Here is an 18,548-nt window from a genome sequence, read left to right as displayed (position 1 = left end):
GAAACCCTTGTACAGAGATAATTACTCCTGAAGGAATTCAGTGCATGATATTTTTTGGTTTAACAGATTTCAGAGTATAAACAGTAGCAGGCGAGTAAAGTTTATCAAGCATGAATATTCAATTATGCAAATCAACTCTGGAACAAGATAATAATCCCAAAAACTTACCTGGTTTTAGGGTCTACGAGCGACGATACCTATCTCATACTTACACAGCGCCCCCCCTTATCTAGCCTACTAGTCCCATTCTGGCAAATTCTACCATACCTCATCTGGCCACCCACCCTGCTCTTCCTCTTATTCTCCAGAATTCACATCGTAAGGTCTTGGCAATCCGCCTCGACCGGTGCCCTGGAGTGGGGAAGGAGGGAGGGAAACCAGTATGAGATAGGTATCGTCGCTCGTAGACCCTAAAACCAGGTAAGTTTTTGGGAGTCTACTTCACTCCTCTACCTATCTCATACTTACACAGCGCCCCAGAGTGACACAGCCGTCATTGGTGGTGGGCCCAGGTGCCGCGTCTCGGCGGATTGACAATTGCCCTGGCGAGGTCTCCATCAGGTGACCTGGTGTTCCGCAGGTAGCAGGGAGACGAAGGTCGTGTTAGATTTCCATGCCGCCGCCTTCATGATGGCCTCGAGTGGGACGCCGCCGAACCATGCTCGTGAGGCCGCGACTCCCCAGACATCGTGGGCTCGCACTGGTAATGGGTTCCTTATATGGCTCGAGATCTTGGTTCGGAGCCAACGAGCCAAGGTGTCCTTCAAGCTGGCGAATGTGGTGCCCGTGGTAGTATGAACAGACGGTCGAACGTACGGATTTGTTTGGTTCTGTCCAGATATATTCGTAATGCCCGTAGTAGGCACCAACGTTGGTCCTCTTTGATGGTTGAGATCGATCCGATCGATGGCAGGAAAATTTCCTCCGGTGAAAGGTCATAGATTAGTTCTTTGCGAGGAAGGCTGGGTCAGGAAGCAGCCTCACCCCGTCGTTGTCGAATCTCATGTAGTCCCTTTTTATGGTTAGGGCGTGAATGCCGCTCTGACGCCGGGCCGATGCTGCCGCCAGTAGGAACAGGGTTTTCCTAGTCAGGTCCTCTAGTGAGGACTCCCTGATCGGCTCGTATGATGGTTAGCTAAAGCTGACAGAACCTTGTCGAGTGACCACGTCGGGGGTAGTGTCCTCGTCGAGCCACTGGTGTGAAAGAATCCTCTGATGATTTTTGTGAGGTCCAGTTTGTCGCCTACTGTTGAACCGTCTGGGAGGCCCTTGTGTATGGCACCGATGGCTGAGCGGTAATTGCGGATGGTTGAGGCCGCTTTGCCCTCTTCAAAGGGTAGAGTGAAGAAGGCGGCTATCTCCCCGAGAGAGGCCTCCACGGGGTTGCAAGCATTGTCTGTTGCCCATTGGTTGAACCTGGCGAGTCTGGAATCGTAAGTCCTGACTGTGGACTCGCGCCAGGCTCTCGTTGCATACTCCGCACCTTCTGACGTAGGTCCCTGCGGAGAGTTTCCACGCACAGAGCTGGATGTTTGGGATCCCTCTGTCGGCCTCTGTCTGGCCTCACAGGACGATTGCCCTGGGTGGAAGTCTGAGAGGGTAGTCGACGAGCAGCTCCGTTATCAGAGGAAACCCCGTTTGGTTCGGCCAATACTGTGTGAGTAGGAGCATGGTTGCGTCTGAGTCTCTGAGTGTTGCCAGCACCTTGCGAAGTAGGGTGAACGGTGGAAACGCGTACAGGTACAGGTCCGCCCACGGGAATGAGAATGTATCCACTTTCCACGCTTTCGCGTGAAATGTCCTCCTGCAGAATTTCGGGATCTTTGAAATTCGTTGCTGATGCGAAGAGGTCGATGCTCGGGATATTGAAGATCTGGAACGTCCAGTTCGCCCAGTGTTGGGTTATCTCCCACTCGTTCGGGCTCGTGGTTCGCAAGAGGATATCCGCTGGCTGATTGTCTACTCCCACTAGGTGTGACGCCGTGAGGGAGATGTTTAGGCTGTCGCATAGATGGAGCAGCTCCCAAATTATCTCGTTGAGTGCTCGTGAGCGGGTCCCGCCTTCCTTGTTGACATAGGCCACTGTCGTTGAGTTGTCTGTCCTCACGTAGACTGCGTGACCCCTCAACTCCTTTTGCCATGCTCTCACAGCGTTGAGGATGGCCTTGGCCTCCAGTGCCTTGAAGTGATCACGTCGGCCAGTGGAGTGGGACCGTGAAGATGGTGAGAGGGTGGGTTTGTAGATAATCCACCTCACTAATCCCTGGCTGCTTAACGGAGTCCAAGGAGTTACTCAGCAAACACCAAAGCGTTATTAAACGTTTCAAATTCTGTCATGATCATGATATTGTGGCGTAAGAAATATGTCACCGAAACGTTTTCAGGCTATTATTCCCAACAATTTTCGTTAGGATATTAATATAACCTTGATATAACATTAATATCTCATAGACACATTATGTCGACGTTCTTACACAACACATTTAACGTAATAACACGTATTAAATGTTAAGATAACGTACCCGTTACTTCAAATCTCTTCATGTAGAGATGTGTCCATTTCGTAGTTCAGTAAAGGTTTCCAACTTCCTATCGAAACCACCTAGCGCATAGTCACGACTAGGCCATCAGGTGCTACGAAATGCAATTCTGCTTAAAATGTCGGAACATCAAACATTATTCATGAAGCGCCTACTATATGTTTGGGGCGTGTTATTGTTTGTAACTTTGCTGGGGTTCTATCCTACCCCTTTTCCAACTTACTAACGTGTTTGTCTTGGTAATTCACCAAAGAAATAGAGAGGCTACTACATGGGATCGCTCACGTATTCGACAGCTCGTTGCAGCAAACGTTGAGCTCACACGTGGCAAGACAGGTGCCTGCTTGGCGCCTTCTCTCTTAACAAATGTGCAGCGTGTACACTTTCCTGGCAGTTTGCCAAGGTTCTTAAGTTTTCGTTTTTCCCTAGCACTTTGCCAGGTTTGCTAGGTGGCTTAACAAATGTACAGTGTTGAACATTGCGAGGAATTATAATTGGAGAGGAGTATAATTAGCGAGGAGAATATGTCCCATGAATGCCCAGGAAATCTATGTCATGTCCTGGTTTCCGCTGGTACCAGTTAAACGCACATTTGGGATGTGTGGCGATTAATGGTATAGTGATTGCGGTGTTTCTCCGCAATTGATTTGAACCTGTCGTCGCAGCTCAAGCTGCTAGTTCCGGGGCAACACTCCCCGATGTAGGAGGGCTTTCGCTCCTCTGTAACCCCGAAATCTAGGGGTCGACCTCGTCGTCTAGGCCGGACAGGCTGAACGGCATTCTGCAAACCAGAACGTCCTCACCGGGGAACAAATCAGGTTCCATTCTTTGGTCTGGGATTGATCGTGGTGTCGCGGCCGGGCTGGCCGTGGGTTGCGATCGCTCCTCAGCCCCGATGTCTGTGTTCAGTGCCCGTCTTTGTCCTTCCCCCTCTGGGGCTGGGGATGAGTATATCTCCCTTCGCCATGGGGACCTGGCTCGGGGCTGGCCCAGCAGATGTTACTCTCATCCGCACCAAGCACCAAGCACCAAGCACCAAGCGCGGCTCCGGTTAGGAGATCTGCGGGCCGGGCTTCTGCCCCTGCTACCCCGTTCTGGGGGCCCAGCAGTTGTTATTCTCATCGGCTCCCGGCTCCGGGACCGGCTCTGGGTTCGGAGTGGGACTTCGGTTCCGGGCTCCCTCTGGAGTCTCGTCGGACCCGGGCCCTCCGGAACCCATCTCTGGGGCCCCAGCAGTCGATTGTATCTCCGGTTCCCGGCTTCGGGGCCGGTCTCGGATCCGACGTGGAACCTCGCTTCCGCACTCCCTCTGGGATCTCGCCGGACCAGTGGTCTCGCCGGACCCGGGGTCTCGCCGGACCCGGGGTCTCACTGCACCTGGGCTCCCGGAGCCCATCTCTGTGTGTGTACCACACCGGGTACCACTCTCCTCCACCCGGACATTTTGTCTGTTCCGGTCGGACCAGACATCGCTGGTTCGGTCTTCCCGGTCTTCCGTGGGATCGTCCCCGGATAGAGCCGCATCCTGCCCAGGTCATCCTGGCTCCCGGGTCTCTGGGAGTCTCTCCATGCTCTGGTTCTGGCTCCGGGGGGCCAGACCTTCTGGCCTACCCAGGTCCTGGATTGGGCCAGCCTCCTGGCTGGCTCCTCGAGTTGGGCTTGAAGGCCTACTCTGTGCAAGCACGGCTACATCGGCCACCCACTCGTGATCCAGGGACGGCTCAGCCTCCTGGCTGGCCTCCCGAGTCAGGCTTAAAGGCTTACTCCGTGCATGCACGGCTACTTCAGCCACCCGCTCTGGATCATGTTGCGACCCTCCTGGGTTCCGGCAGGCTTCCTGCCTACCCAGCTCCTGGGTCGAGCCAGCCTCCTGGCTGGCTCCTCGAGTTGGGCTTGAAGGCCTACTCCGTGCAAGCACGGCTACATCGGCCACCCACTCGTGATCCAGGGACGGCTCAGCCTCCTGGCTGGCCTCCCGAGTCAGGCTTAAAGGCTTACTCCGTGCATGCACGGCTACTTCAGCCACCTGCTCTGGATCATGTTGCGACCCTCCTGGGTTCTGGCAGGTTTCCTGGCTCCTGGCTTCCTGCCTACCCAGGTCCTGGGTCGAGCCAGCCTCCTGGCTGGCTCCTCGAGTTGGGCTTGAAGGCCTACTCCGTGCAAGCACGGCTACTTCGGCCACCCACTCGTGATCCTGGGCCGGCTCAGCCTCCTGGCTGGCCTCCCGAGTCGGGCTTAAAGGCCTACTCCGTGCAAGCACGGCTACTTCGGCCACCCGCTCTGGATCAGGTTGCGACCCTCCTGGGTTCCGGCAGGCTTCCTGGCTTCCTGCCTACCCAGGTCCTGGGTCGAGCCAGCCTCCTGGCTGGCTCCTCGAGTTGGGCTTGAAGGCCTACTCCGTGCAAGCACGGCTACTTCGGCCACCCACTCGTGATCCAGGGACGGCTCAGCCTCCTGGCTGGCCTCCCGAGTCAGGCTTAAAGGCTTACTCCGTGCATGCACGGCTACTTCAGCCACCTGCTCTGGATCATGTTGCGACCCTCCTGGGTTCTGGCAGGCTTCCTGGCTCCTGGCTTCCTGCCTACCCAGGTCCTGGGTCGAGCCAGCCTCCTGGCTGGCTCCTCGAGTTGGGCTTGAAGGCCTACTCCGTGCAAGCACGGCTACTTCGGCCACCCACTCGTGATCCAGGGACGGCTCAGCCTCCTGGCTGGCCTCCCGAGTCAGGCTTAAAGGCTTACTCCGTGCATGCACGGCTACTTCAGCCACCCGCTCTGGATCATATTGGGACCCTCCTGGGTCCCGACTGGAGGCGGATACTCTGGGCCTCTTAGGCTCCTTCGCCGGTGCCTTCCCTGGCTTTCCTGGCTCCCTGGAGCCGAGTTGTCCCGGTCTTTCTTCCGGGCTTTGTCGGCCAACCAGTCCTCCACTTCCTTTCTTCCATATCTGGGAACGTGGTTCCTGGGAACATGTGGTAAAGGAAAACATGCACACATGTAGGTAGACAGACTGCCTATCAGAGCCGGGAACACCGGACAACTGTAAGTCCTAATTGTTCCACAACTTTCCCGCCAAAACGATGGAAGGTGGCGGGAATGAGCGAGCACCTCTGTGTACCGGAACTAAGCTTAGGGCCGGGGATACCGGACTACCTAAGTGCTAACTCAATTCCCAGTTGCAAAGTCCGCAATTTTCCGCTGAGGGAGAAATGGCGAGAAACATACATGTATACATATAATACGCATATAGTCAATGAACCCCTGACACTAGGGCCGGGAATACCGGACAACCTGTGGACAATTGGACATCGAATCTAAAGCGACAACCGCAACCAAAGTTGTAGCAAGTAGCAAGGCCCCGCGGCCTAAATGCTACTAAGCTAGGCTATCCTAATGAACAAGAAGTAGCTAAGGCCTCAACAGCCCACCCGCTACAGTGTGTTAGGCTCTGCCGCCTAAGCTGACAAAACTGACAAAATTTTCAGTGCAAAATTTTACTTATGAAAAACGAAGGATACCCGACAGAATCAGCTTGATTCTGTTGCTGGCCGCTTGTTGATGCTGTTTCTTCAATTTCAGTTGATATGGTAGATGTTATCGTTAGAAAATACGAATTAGAAAATTCATGAGCCAAAATAAGACCAAACTCTTTGAATTCTGGCAAATAAGAGGAAGAGCAGGGTGGGTGGCCAGATGAGGTATGGTAGAATTTGCCAGAATGGGACTAGTAGGCTAGATAAGGGGGGGCGCTGTGTAAGTATGAGATAGGTAGAGGAGTGAAGTAGACTCAAAGTATATATATTTTCATGTAATAGTTACATGTAACATGATACATACACTCAATTATGTGGTTATAGCACAACCATCTAATACTAACGAGTCTAGTATTATTCTTAATGTGAATCACCAGACTCCAGCCACACCTTAAATCAATAGAGGGCGCTGTCATATCATTCCTATCTAGTTCCACAAAACTTGAAAAGCTTCGTAGAGTACTTGACTGCAGATCGCAATGATACCGTGGGTTGATCACTAATGGCACAGTATATATCTACAAATTATGACATTCATGTTTATTTAAAGAAACGTTAGTTTGAAAGAGTTTTTTCCACTTTGCAAGTCAAACTAATTAAATTTAATAAGCACCTTAAAAGGTGTTTTCTAAAATCACCTTTTTGTTCAGCCGAGTGGAACTAGTCGCCCCCCCTCCATCCCCCAGCGTGTCTGTATACAAGTTCATCAGGAGTGTTTGCATGCTTGTGAGCCCTTTCATGCGATCATGTTACTTTGATTCAGAGATATTTCGGCAGTCGTAGATCATGCGCATTAGAAGAGATGTGACAAAGGTGCCCTCTGTAGAAAACCCAGAAGAGCCCCATAATTAACATTTGTCTCAATAATCCAATGTTCGAACATTTTGCGTCCAGAAAGAGCTAATGCATATTTTTTTATTCAATGTGTACTTGCGCTAACCTGGTTCACAAATATCTCAAGTTTTGGTATTTGTTTTGTAGTTTCAAATAATATTATTCATATATGCATGGTGTACTAAAAGTAATAGAGATTGTTTTGAGCAGAGGGTAAATTTCACATTCTTTTACTATAGCCTTTAAATACCGACGTCAACACCGAATACGGCCTAACTGTTTAGCAAGATAAGCCCTGCAACTGTATTGAACAGATGTGATTTGATCTAATCCACATACACTTGATGCAAAAAACAATTAATACAGTGTGTGGGAATGCCGAGATGCAGAGATTAAAACCATGCATCCCTATAGGTAGGTAAGTACTGTAGGTAGATGTCATATGTTATGTACAGTGTAACTGCATAGCATGCTCTGGTTACACTGCCGGCATGGCATATCTGAAACGTTATGGTGTTTGCCTCCAACTGAATATTTGATTGAATATGAGAGATATGAATGGCAGATGTGCACTGTACTAGATACTGACTTTGTAACAGGATAGCTTAATGGAATGCATATGGCTGGCTTATAATGATGGAGTCCACCTTAAAATGGTTGATGCTGCGGTAATTATCACATGGAAATCAGTTTTACTGCATGGACATTCTAAATGAAGCTGTTTTATTTAGGTAACTGGGTAGAATCTTTAAACTACATGATCTTCATAATTTCTTTACATAAGATGTCAAAATTTATTTGCTCTGACAATCATGTCATGTACCTCCCCACCCCTCTCCCTACCCCTCATCCTCCCCTAAAAGAAAACGAGCAATCGTGAAATCTAATTCCACTGGAATTGACACAAAGTTACGTACCGTCACAAAATACAGCTTTGTAGTCTTTGCTGAGACATGTATAAGACATGTATATCTTCACAAGATGAATCTACCTAACATAAAACAACACTGTAATATGATTACAACATAGAATTAAGTATGTATGCATGCTACTCATTATTGCACCGAATCTGAAAGCAAACTATAAACTTTTCAAATGAGAATAGTTGAGCTATACTTGAAAACTTGTCCAGCAGGACTCGATTCTAACATTGAACAATGTTGTGACATTACCATACAAATGCTACGTACACAGTATATGGATATATATATATATATATGTGTGTGTGTGTATGTATGGCAGTAAAAGAAAGGTCCTCTGAAGTGAACATTTCTAAACTTGCCAGTATATATCTGAAGGTAGAAAGAAGAAGCATAACAAAGTACAATGTTCAGGATATATGAAGAATGAAACAACCTATCCTTTAGGTCTCCCATAGGGTGTATATATCTTGCTATCATATCCCGCGGCGATTCCATAAAAAGTGGCACATTGCTCTCTCAGGCAATGTAATGCAAGTATACTGTACGTTTAAGTATTCATAAAATTGAGATCAGACACCATAAACACTTCCAGCTATATACAGTTACTTTATCACAGTTCAGCAGGCAAAAAGATCGCTGGAAACACATGTAAATTGAATTATCATATGTATTAGCTAGATAAATATTGTGCATACTTTACTGTATATATACATCTGCCAGCAACATATATAGAGAGTTTGATACCATGTATGTAATGTGTGATGTAATCCCTTGTTTGTAAAGAGTGTGTGTTTTGGTACAAGTTTGTAATATAATGTAATATTCTAAGCAGCATAAACTTTATCTATGGGTGAGCATGCAGCATACACAGTGTCTATGGGTAAAGCATGCAGCATATAATATATCTATGGGTAAGCATACAGCATATACTGTATCTATGGGTAAGCATGCAGCATATACTGTATCTATGGGTAAGCATGCAGCATATACTCTATCTATGGGTAAGCATGCAGCATATACTGTATCTATGGGTATAAGCATACAGCATATACTGTATCTATGGGTATAAGCATACAGCATATACTGTATCCATGGGTAAGCATGCAGCATATACTGTATCTATGGGTATAAGCATACAGCATATACTGTATCTATGGGTATAAGCATACAGCATATACTGTATCCATGGGTAAGCATGCAGCATATACTGTATCTATGGGTATAAGCATACAGCATATACTGTATCTATGGGTAAGCATGCAACATAAACTGTATCTATGGGTAAGCATGCAGCATATACTGTATCTATGGGTAAGCATGCAACATAAACTGTATCTATGGGTAAGCATGCAGCATATACTGTATCTATGGGTAAGCTATATAAGCTATAAGACTATTACAAGCCATTCAAGGAGGCATTTGATAGTCGGTTATTTACAGCAAGCGACTGGGATGCTGAATCTAAGGCATTGACAATTTCCATTGACATTGTGCAATACAATTCAGTGATTGTCGTTGCCACCACAAAACTATACAGTGCCGTAAGTGTGCGTAAGTCAACCAACATCAAACAAGCTAAATGCCTGGATATATGCAGAATCGAATTAGATTAACAAGTCAACCAGTACCCTAACAATGTTTTTGACCTGTGTCATTTTGTAAAGCTGAAATTTGAGTTTCTCTGTTCTTAGAGCTGCCATGTTAGATATTTATATATAAACAGAAACCACACACAGCCATAATTAAAACAAAACAAATGTGTGAAAATAAAGTCAAACAAATGTAAGTTCACCAGAGGAGCCTTGAAATGCAACCAGCGAGGATAAATGTTATGGCTGGGCTTGTTTGTTTGTGACATACCCCCTGGTCAGTTAATTTATGGATATCACCTATCAGATGCCCATGAATAATTATTAGAGTGAACTGATTCCATGTGATAGAGTAAATGTCTCTGCCTCTCTTACATTTATCCTTGATCGACCAAATCTGCTTCACACTGAATATAAAAAAATAAAAATCCAAGCTGAATCTAAAACTATGTCTGTTATCTCACTGATCGCAACTTGTTTCGCAAACAACTTTACACTTCGGTTGAAAGGAAAATAAGATTTAAAACTGTTTAAACTTGCAAATACTCGGAAGGTTCTTATATAATTGGAAATGGAATGCAATTCATGTGAGAGCAAATTGATGAACCATTCTCTCCCCCCCCCCCTTTAAAACTAGTTCAAGCGGGTGCATCATCTAAGAATGGCCGGTCTGTCGTATAATGAAATCACAAGGCACAAATTGCTGACCAAGTCACCTGCGATGGAATAATTTCATTTTGTATCTCAAACAAAATGATAGGGTAACAGTGATATTAACTGCGATATGCTCAACTTACTAGGTCAAGGAGCCATTTTTCGTGACAAAATCAATAAAAGGCAAATGAAAGCTTAGTCAACCGTAAACTCTGTTGGGGATAGAGAAGAGGAAAAGAGAGAGAGAGGTGGAGATGGAGATTGCTAGAGTATAACTACATAATCTTCCACACTGATAGAATTGATACCATACTGACATCTGAGAAGGTCAGAAGGAAAGGAAATAGAAAACAGAGGATTGCAGGCTACGATATGTAAAAATGCTAAGTTAATTTGATCTTGATTTGGTTATATGATGCCAGGGGTTTGCTTTGTACTCAGGTGTATAGCTTAGAAAGAGTGTGATGTCAGGAGGGGAGGGAGGGAGGGGGGGGGGGTTGAGCTAAATTTGAGGATAAAAACCATAAAAGATACAGGATAGCTCTGCTCACAATATGTACATAGGTATGCAAAGGATCAGTTATGATGATGGGTGGATCATTGCTAAAGATATTTTTGACAATTGATGGCAGATTTAATGATAAAAGGTACTTGTTGTTCCATCTCAGGAAGACCCATCACTTGGTGGATCCTTTGCAGCTGATCCATTGTAAATGATGGTGGATCAATGCAGAGATCATACAGAAACATGATTAGAAAGCACTCTTTCCCAGATGATCCAATATGATGGATCACCTCACATATATACAGTAATAATTAATGGATCAAGGATTAGAGGCAATCTTTTTCAAGATGATCCATTATAAGTGAAGGTGGATCACCTCACATATATACAGTAATAATTAATGGATCAAAGATAGGAGGCAATCTTTTCAAGATGATCCATTATAAGTGAAGGTGGATCACCTCACATATATACAGTAATAATTAATGGATCAAAGATAGGAGGCAATCTTTTCAAGATGATCCATTATAAGTGAAGGTGGATCACCTCACATATATACAGTAATAATTAATGGATCAAAGATAGGAGGCAATCTTTTCAAGATGATCCATTATAAGTGAAGGTGGATCACCTCACATATATACAGTAATAATTAATGGATCAAGGATTAGAGGCAATCTTTTTCAAGATGATCCCTTATAAGTGAAGGTGGATCACCTCACATATATACAGTAATAATTAATGGATCAAAGATAGGAGGCAATCTTTTCAAGATGATCCATTATAAGTGAAGGTGGATCACCTCACATATATACAGTAATAATTAATGGATCAAAGATAGGAGGCAATCTTTTCAAGATGATCCATTATAAGTGAAGGTGGATCACCTCACATATATACAGTAATAATTAATGGATCAAAGATAGGAGGCAATCTTTTCAAGATGATCCATTATAAGTGAAGGTGGATCACCTCACATATATACAGTAATAATTAATGGATCAAAGATAGGAGGCAATCTTTTCAAGATGATCCATTATAAGTGAAGGTGGATCACCTCACATATATACAGTAATAATTAATGGATCAAAGATAGGAGGCAATCTTTTCAAGATGATCCATTATAAGTGAAGGTGGATCACCTCACATATATACAGTAATAATTAATGGATCAAAGATAGGAGGCAATCTTTTCAAGATGATCCATTATAAGTGAAGGTGGATCACCTCACATATATACAGTAATAATTAATGGATCAAGGATTAGAGGCAATCTTTTTCAAGATGATCCATTATAAGTGAAGGTGGATCACCTCACACATATACAGTAATAATTAATGGATCAAGGATAGGAGGCAATCTTCTCAAGATGATCGATTATAAGTGAAGGTGGATCACCTCACATATATACAGTAATAATTAATGGATCAAGGATAGGAGGCAATCTTCTCAAGATGATCCATTATAAGTGAAGGTGGATCACCTCTCATATATACAGTAATAATTAATGGATCAAAGATAGGAGGCAATCTTTTCAAGATGATCCATTATAAGTGAAGGTGGATCACCTCACATATATACAGTAATAATTAATGGATCAAAGATAGGAGGCAATCTTTTCAAGATGATCCATTATAAGTGAAGGTGGATCACCTCACATATAATTAATGGATCAAGGATAGGAGGCACTCCTTTCCAGATGATCCATTGTAAATGACGGTGTATCAACTACATACATATCCAGAAACAATAAACGGATCAAGGAGAGGAGGGATTCTTGTAGAAGATCCACCATGCTGAACGTGATGGTGAATACTTAATCCAGACTTCATCAAGAAAAATCTTGTCCTTGGAACATATGCGGGCCAAAGTTTGAAGGATTTTTCTTAAGTTGTCCTTAAGACAACCAGGCCTTACATTTCGGTTGTCCAAACAGCAAATTTGTATGCAGCAAAATATTTAAACAATGACCAGTATGGTATGTGCATGTGAATACAACACAAGCTTTGGGAGGTGATACCAATTTATTATTTTACCTATTTGGTGATGATTCAATTTCATATTTGATGTAAACAACCTGCCTCCGCTGGATCACCTTCACAGCTTTTTTGTTGTTTTCGAACAGAAATTTGGTCGCCTCAGGCCACCGGGCAGCAGCTACCATTAAATATTTGCCCGGATATGTCCTAAATTTAGACAGTTCTAACAGGAAGAGTGGACAACGACCAAAACAAAATTTGATGATCAGACTAGAAAGATATGGGAGTATTAAACACAATACACCTCTGTGAGAAAACAAATGTATTTCTAAGACTACCAATCTCGACAGAAGAAGAGATCTTTTGGATCCTACGAGTAAAACAGAGTTACGATCTATTTCTAGAAATTAATGTGCAGTACTTAGCTATTAATGAGAAACAAGAGCTGAGCTCAATTAATCAAATACCCCGGAAAACATTTCACCATAAAAGTCACAGAAAATATTATAAAATTTGGCTTAGAACCAGTCCTTTAAACATATTTGTACCAGAAAAATTAGAAATTAATATTTATTTCAAATGTAAATGAAAGTTTAGAAAATTCTTTTCTGAAAATTTCTGATATTTTTGATAAGTTTGTTCAGTAAAAAAAGCTAACTATAATCGTCCATTCATACGCTGCTTTCACGTTGGAATCCAAAATTGCATAAAGTAATATCGAACCAAGAAACATAAAAACAAAAAAAATTGCAATTTTTCAATATACTGCAATTCACTTCCTTTCATTTGTTAAATGCTTCGATGGTTCCAAATTGCCATGGCAACATGAATCTGTATATATCCATAATTATAGTGCAACCTACTGAAGCCTTGTTAACCTATAACACTTTTATTGATTAATGGTTGCCAAACATGATTTATTACTTAGCAGTCCAGCAGCCGAGCATGGGGAATTCAAAATTAAAGATGCTTGCGGTTTACAAGTGTTGCAATAAGTCTCCTGCATAATTTTCATTTTGTCTTTCTACGATGTGCACAAAACTAAGCAATTTTTTTTTTTTTCAAGCCCTTATTTTTTTCTCTTTATTAAATCTACAGTCTCTTAACTTCCTGAAGATTCGGTTGGTAAATTCTGATTACAAAGCCCAAAATTTTGAAGAAAAAAAAAACAGCAGGAAGATCTAAGGACAAATTTTAACTGAAGAACTTACATCGATTTTGTAATTATCTATAGAAACCAAGATTGTAACCTCTTTTCATCTATGTATTAAAAAAATTTCGCCCTTGTATCACAATATATGCAGACTCTGTTTATCACTCTGAGACTATATACAGTGGATAGGCAGAACACAAGGTCTGCTCCGAGACCTGTGTAACGTTAGGCAACGTTGTACACATTACTGTGTGGTAGAGCTGGTGTTTGGAAATACATAGATGGATCCTGTGATACTATAACACCTGATGATGAAGGAAAAGCAACAGGGTATTGGAGTTAAGATTGTGCATGGGCAGAGATACCGTAGAAACTGGTGTGTGGGGGGGGGGGGGAGACAGGGGCGGAGTAGGGATTGGGGGATTGGGGCAGCTGACCTCTATATAGAATTGGCCATATTTTCCTACAATACAGATATTAATAAGAGTTAGTATTTAATAACTATTTCTCTTTATCTGCTACTCTTTCCACCTGACTTGTTTGATTTCAAAATTGAAATCTGTAACTAAATTTGCATAATAATAGTTTTTCAATTTTAGCTACTGAGTTACCATTATATTTCTATAGCATGTCAAAATGCATAACCTGAAATGTAGGGGTCCTCCGTAGGGTCTAGCACATGTGTTGAATTAAGTTGGAAATTGCATGAGTGGTAAGGGGGAGGGGTAATGTGTAATGGGAAGGGGGGCAGACTATAAAAGTCTTAATTAAATGAGCATGATTGACTCACTCCAGTCTCCCACTAAACTCCTATCAATACTATGTACACACAAAGGCCTTCATACATAACCAAAAGCACTGTTCTAAGGGGGTGTGTGCTATCTGGTTGTGGACATGTACTGTATGCAAATCAGCGCATTTCTTGACTTATTATTGTCTCAACAAGCAAACTCTGTAACAAACAAACAAATTCAAATGAACTTTACAACAAACAAAAACTCTCAATTTTTCTCTACAGTACGATACAAACTCTCAACTCTGGAACCAACTCTCAAATTTGAATCTACAAAAGTATATCACAAAACTATATTATATAATAGATATAAAATAATTCAAATGACACCAACTTTTCAAATTTTCAAAATGCCTCTCTATTCAATATGATATTTTGTATGAATTAACGGTGCCATACCAGCTCTAACACTGTCCCTGCTATTGATCCGTGCTTTCTACCAGAGATAGAGTAAAAAAAACTTTAAAAAAACTATTTATCGGTTGATGGCTCAAATCGAGTGACAAAATTTATGTATTACCAGATATAGAAGAAACTTCAAAAAAAAAATAATTACATGATGTACGATCTCAGCTGAAAGATGTTGTTGGCTAAGACTCAACATTCATGCTTCTGTTTTTGTTTTTTAGAAGTTGGGGCAGGATTTATTTGACGGGATGCTGTTACGAGTGATTAGACATATCAAACACAGGAATAAATTAAGAGCTATACTTTCAGTATAGTGAATGCATTTGCCAAGGGGAGAGAGATGTGTTATCGTTTGGACCATTTATCAAAGTTTTTAATGGTACTATTAAACATTGTCACAGAATGGTACTCATGGAGATATGATGATGATGAAGTAATGTTAGGCAATTTAATAATATGAGATGGAGTGTGGACTGGATTGGATATGATAAGATGTATAGAGCTGAATTTAAACAGCTGGAACTTGCATTTGGAGTCTATAAAGATCCATTGTAAACTTCACAGATGTTAACTTAGAAACTTTGATTCGAGTTGTGATGACAAAACCTTGAGAAGACATCGCATCGGGAGCTTCATTATGGTAAGAATAGGGAGGAAGAGTACATTGACCCGGAGAGGTCATCGGGGGTGCATGCAGGGCAAAATTGTGACCGCTTGTTCTAAGGTAGGTACTGTAGGTAGGAGGTGGTATTTACAGGAGCCCGGAGTGAAGTTAATAAACTCACTGTACACATCAAACTCCACTGCTATGTTGAATCATGGAGCTATAAACCTGGGTTTATAGCTCCTTGGTTGAATTCATGTCAGGATAGGTCAGTGAGCCCTCAAATCTTAACCCCTCAGACACAGTCCAACTAACTTTAAATATATATACATCCAGGGTATAATTTATCCTGTATGGCAACGCAAAATGCTATCGTGCGAAATGGTCAAATTGCTATAAAAGTGCAAACACGTATAGCAGCTTTTGTACAAAGGAGACATACTATTTTATCAAAGACAAAAGTTGAGAGCCTATCAACATTGATGACAATTTCATAGCAGATGTCCCTAGTCTACCTTGAAACAACTTTAACTTAAGGCTAAGTGTACTAACCAACAGTTACAATACACCTTCTTTGAAGACAGATTAAAATCCCATCCATATAAAACATTGAGTTTTTGCTACCATTCGATCTACTAGTAAACTGTGGTGAAACCACTAGTTAGTGAACTTATCATGACTGGTAACTACAAAGTGCCCCAGGACATCTAGCTATAAATATACAGAAGGTGTAACATAAACTGACTGTCTCTTGAACAAATAGCAAGGGTTGTTTTATTAGACTGATAAATATTTAATCAACCATCGAGGAGGAGGAGGAGGAGGAAGAGGAGAAGGAGGAGGAGAAGGAGGAGGAGGAGGAGAAGGTGGAGGAAGAGGATGAGGCAGATCAAAGGTCTAATTGGACCTGAGAGGTAGAATATTTGTCCATCACATATCAAGACAGACTGTCCTCTTCAAATGGTACAACTGCTGTTGGTGCTCCATTATACTGCTACTATGGTGGTTTATTTGCTATACCAGTCCATTTTGTCTTTTTCTTCTCTCACGATATAAGGTATTTTCAATGGTTGTTTGTCAGTAAATCAGTACTTAGATGTTACTGCAGCTAAAAAAAATAGTACTTACAGAACAATTTATTTTGCACTATGCTGTAACTGTACAGCTTCTCTGCAGTATATATATATATAAACTCAATCCTTGTTAATGTTCATCTTCATCGGATGTAAACACATCGATCTTCATGTGTCCGCCATGCATCGATGCTTGGGGCATACAGACGTATGTTTACAGAATTGAATGTGACATATATGCGATTGTACCCATGTATGACAATTAAAGGTTTACAGCATAGATAATTGTATAAGGAATAAGTATACATACATACAGTAGGCCTGTATACATGAAAGCTAGCACATTTGAATTGGCCTCAAAGTTGATTAAATTTGATGAAAGTGTACAATAGCACTATCTACCTACTGTATCTTGATCGACCTTCCAATACTGCCAAATCAAATGTCTCTGTGAGTAAACTAGCCATTAGGTGACAGTAAAAAAAAGTGAGAGACAAAAATTGTAAAAATTCAATTGGTTTTGGGAGGTTCTTTGGGCATTCATAGCTGCACAAAAACAACTCTTATTCAATTTTTGTATTCTTTTCTTGGTGACTGGAAAGGTATCTGATTATGTTGCTAGTTCACTAACACTTTGATGAAATAGAAATTAATTAAAATTTATTTTACACAAAGTAAGATCGATTGCAAAAATCTTGAGAACATTGCAAAACTGAGACAAAATATGTTTTTAGATTTTTCTTCATGCAAGGAACAACTCGGGGAATTTTATGTGAAAACAGATGAAATAACTTTGACAGTAAATCTCTGTTAACTATACTGAGTTCATTCAAGCTGGCTATATACTGCTAACATATAATTTATTTTCTTGTTGACTATTCATTTCAATGGACACTTCTTCTTCCAGATTTTGTAGAATACATGATGATACTTGTGCGGCCGTCCAGCGACAGTCCATGATCTGTTTTCGTATCAAACATCTGCTCATGTGACGCATTTTCGAGAAATTAGATCTCGACTGGAAAGCAATTGTCCTCAGAAAGGCTTGCACAGTTGAAAGGCATGCTGATGGATTATATTGTCATCACAACTATGCACACATATGAAGTTACTATATTACAAGTGATGTTGTATAGCTATGTGCACATATGCAGTTACTAAAATACAAGTGATGTTGTACAAGCTATAACACAAAGTTCCTATATAACACAAGTGATGTTGTATAGCTATGCCCACATATGAATCTAGTATAATACAAGTGATGTTACATAGCTTTGCACACATATGAAGTAACTACAGTATATTACAAGTGATGTTGTATAGCTATGTACACATATGAAGTAACTATATTACAAGTGATGATGTACTAGCTATGCACACATATAAAGTTACTATAAAACAAGTGATGTTGTACTAGCTATGCACACACATGAAGTTAGTATAATACAAGTGATGTTACATAACTTTGCACACATATGAAGTAATTATATTACAAGTGATGTTGTACTAGCTATACACACATATGAACTTGGTGACTATATTACAAGTGCTGTTGAACAGCTATGTACACATATGAAGTTACTATATTACAAGTGCTGTTGTATAGCTTCTGTCAAAGGGTGGAGTTAAACGCTGTTTCAAGATAAACTCTGTGTTTGAGCATCATAGCTCTCATCACCTGCACTATTAGACGTTTCATTTTCACTTTTGGTAACAGCCCGTTACATAACAAAATTGAAATTTTAGCCCAAATTGCATTTCCTTTTTTCTTTTACTTTTCACTTTCTTCCAATTTCATTGCAGTTTTCTATGGAAAGCTACAGTGAAACTGATCTTATTTTTATGATATTTCTACCTCTTTGTTTGAAAGGATGACGTTTCACACGAAAGCCGATCCAAAGCTCAATTTCCTTTACCTTGCTGTTTCATATGAAATGAAAAACTTGTCTTCAGTTACATCGGGT

General features: G+C 42.1%; 1 protein-coding gene across 4 annotated transcripts in view; it reads right to left on the bottom strand.

The window, feature by feature from the left end:
* The window catches only part of LOC139981757 (serine/threonine-protein kinase NIM1-like), a 103,195-nt gene that overhangs the window by 18,013 nt on the left and 66,634 nt on the right, over positions 1 to 18,548 (bottom strand). The gene's annotated exons all lie outside the window — the stretch shown is intronic.

The sequence above is a fragment of the Apostichopus japonicus genome, chromosome 2 (assembly GCF_037975245.1).
Source record: "Apostichopus japonicus isolate 1M-3 chromosome 2, ASM3797524v1, whole genome shotgun sequence".
Lineage (NCBI taxonomy): Eukaryota > Metazoa > Echinodermata > Holothuroidea > Aspidochirotida > Stichopodidae > Apostichopus > Apostichopus japonicus.
This window is presented reverse-complemented; position numbering and strand designations above follow the sequence as displayed.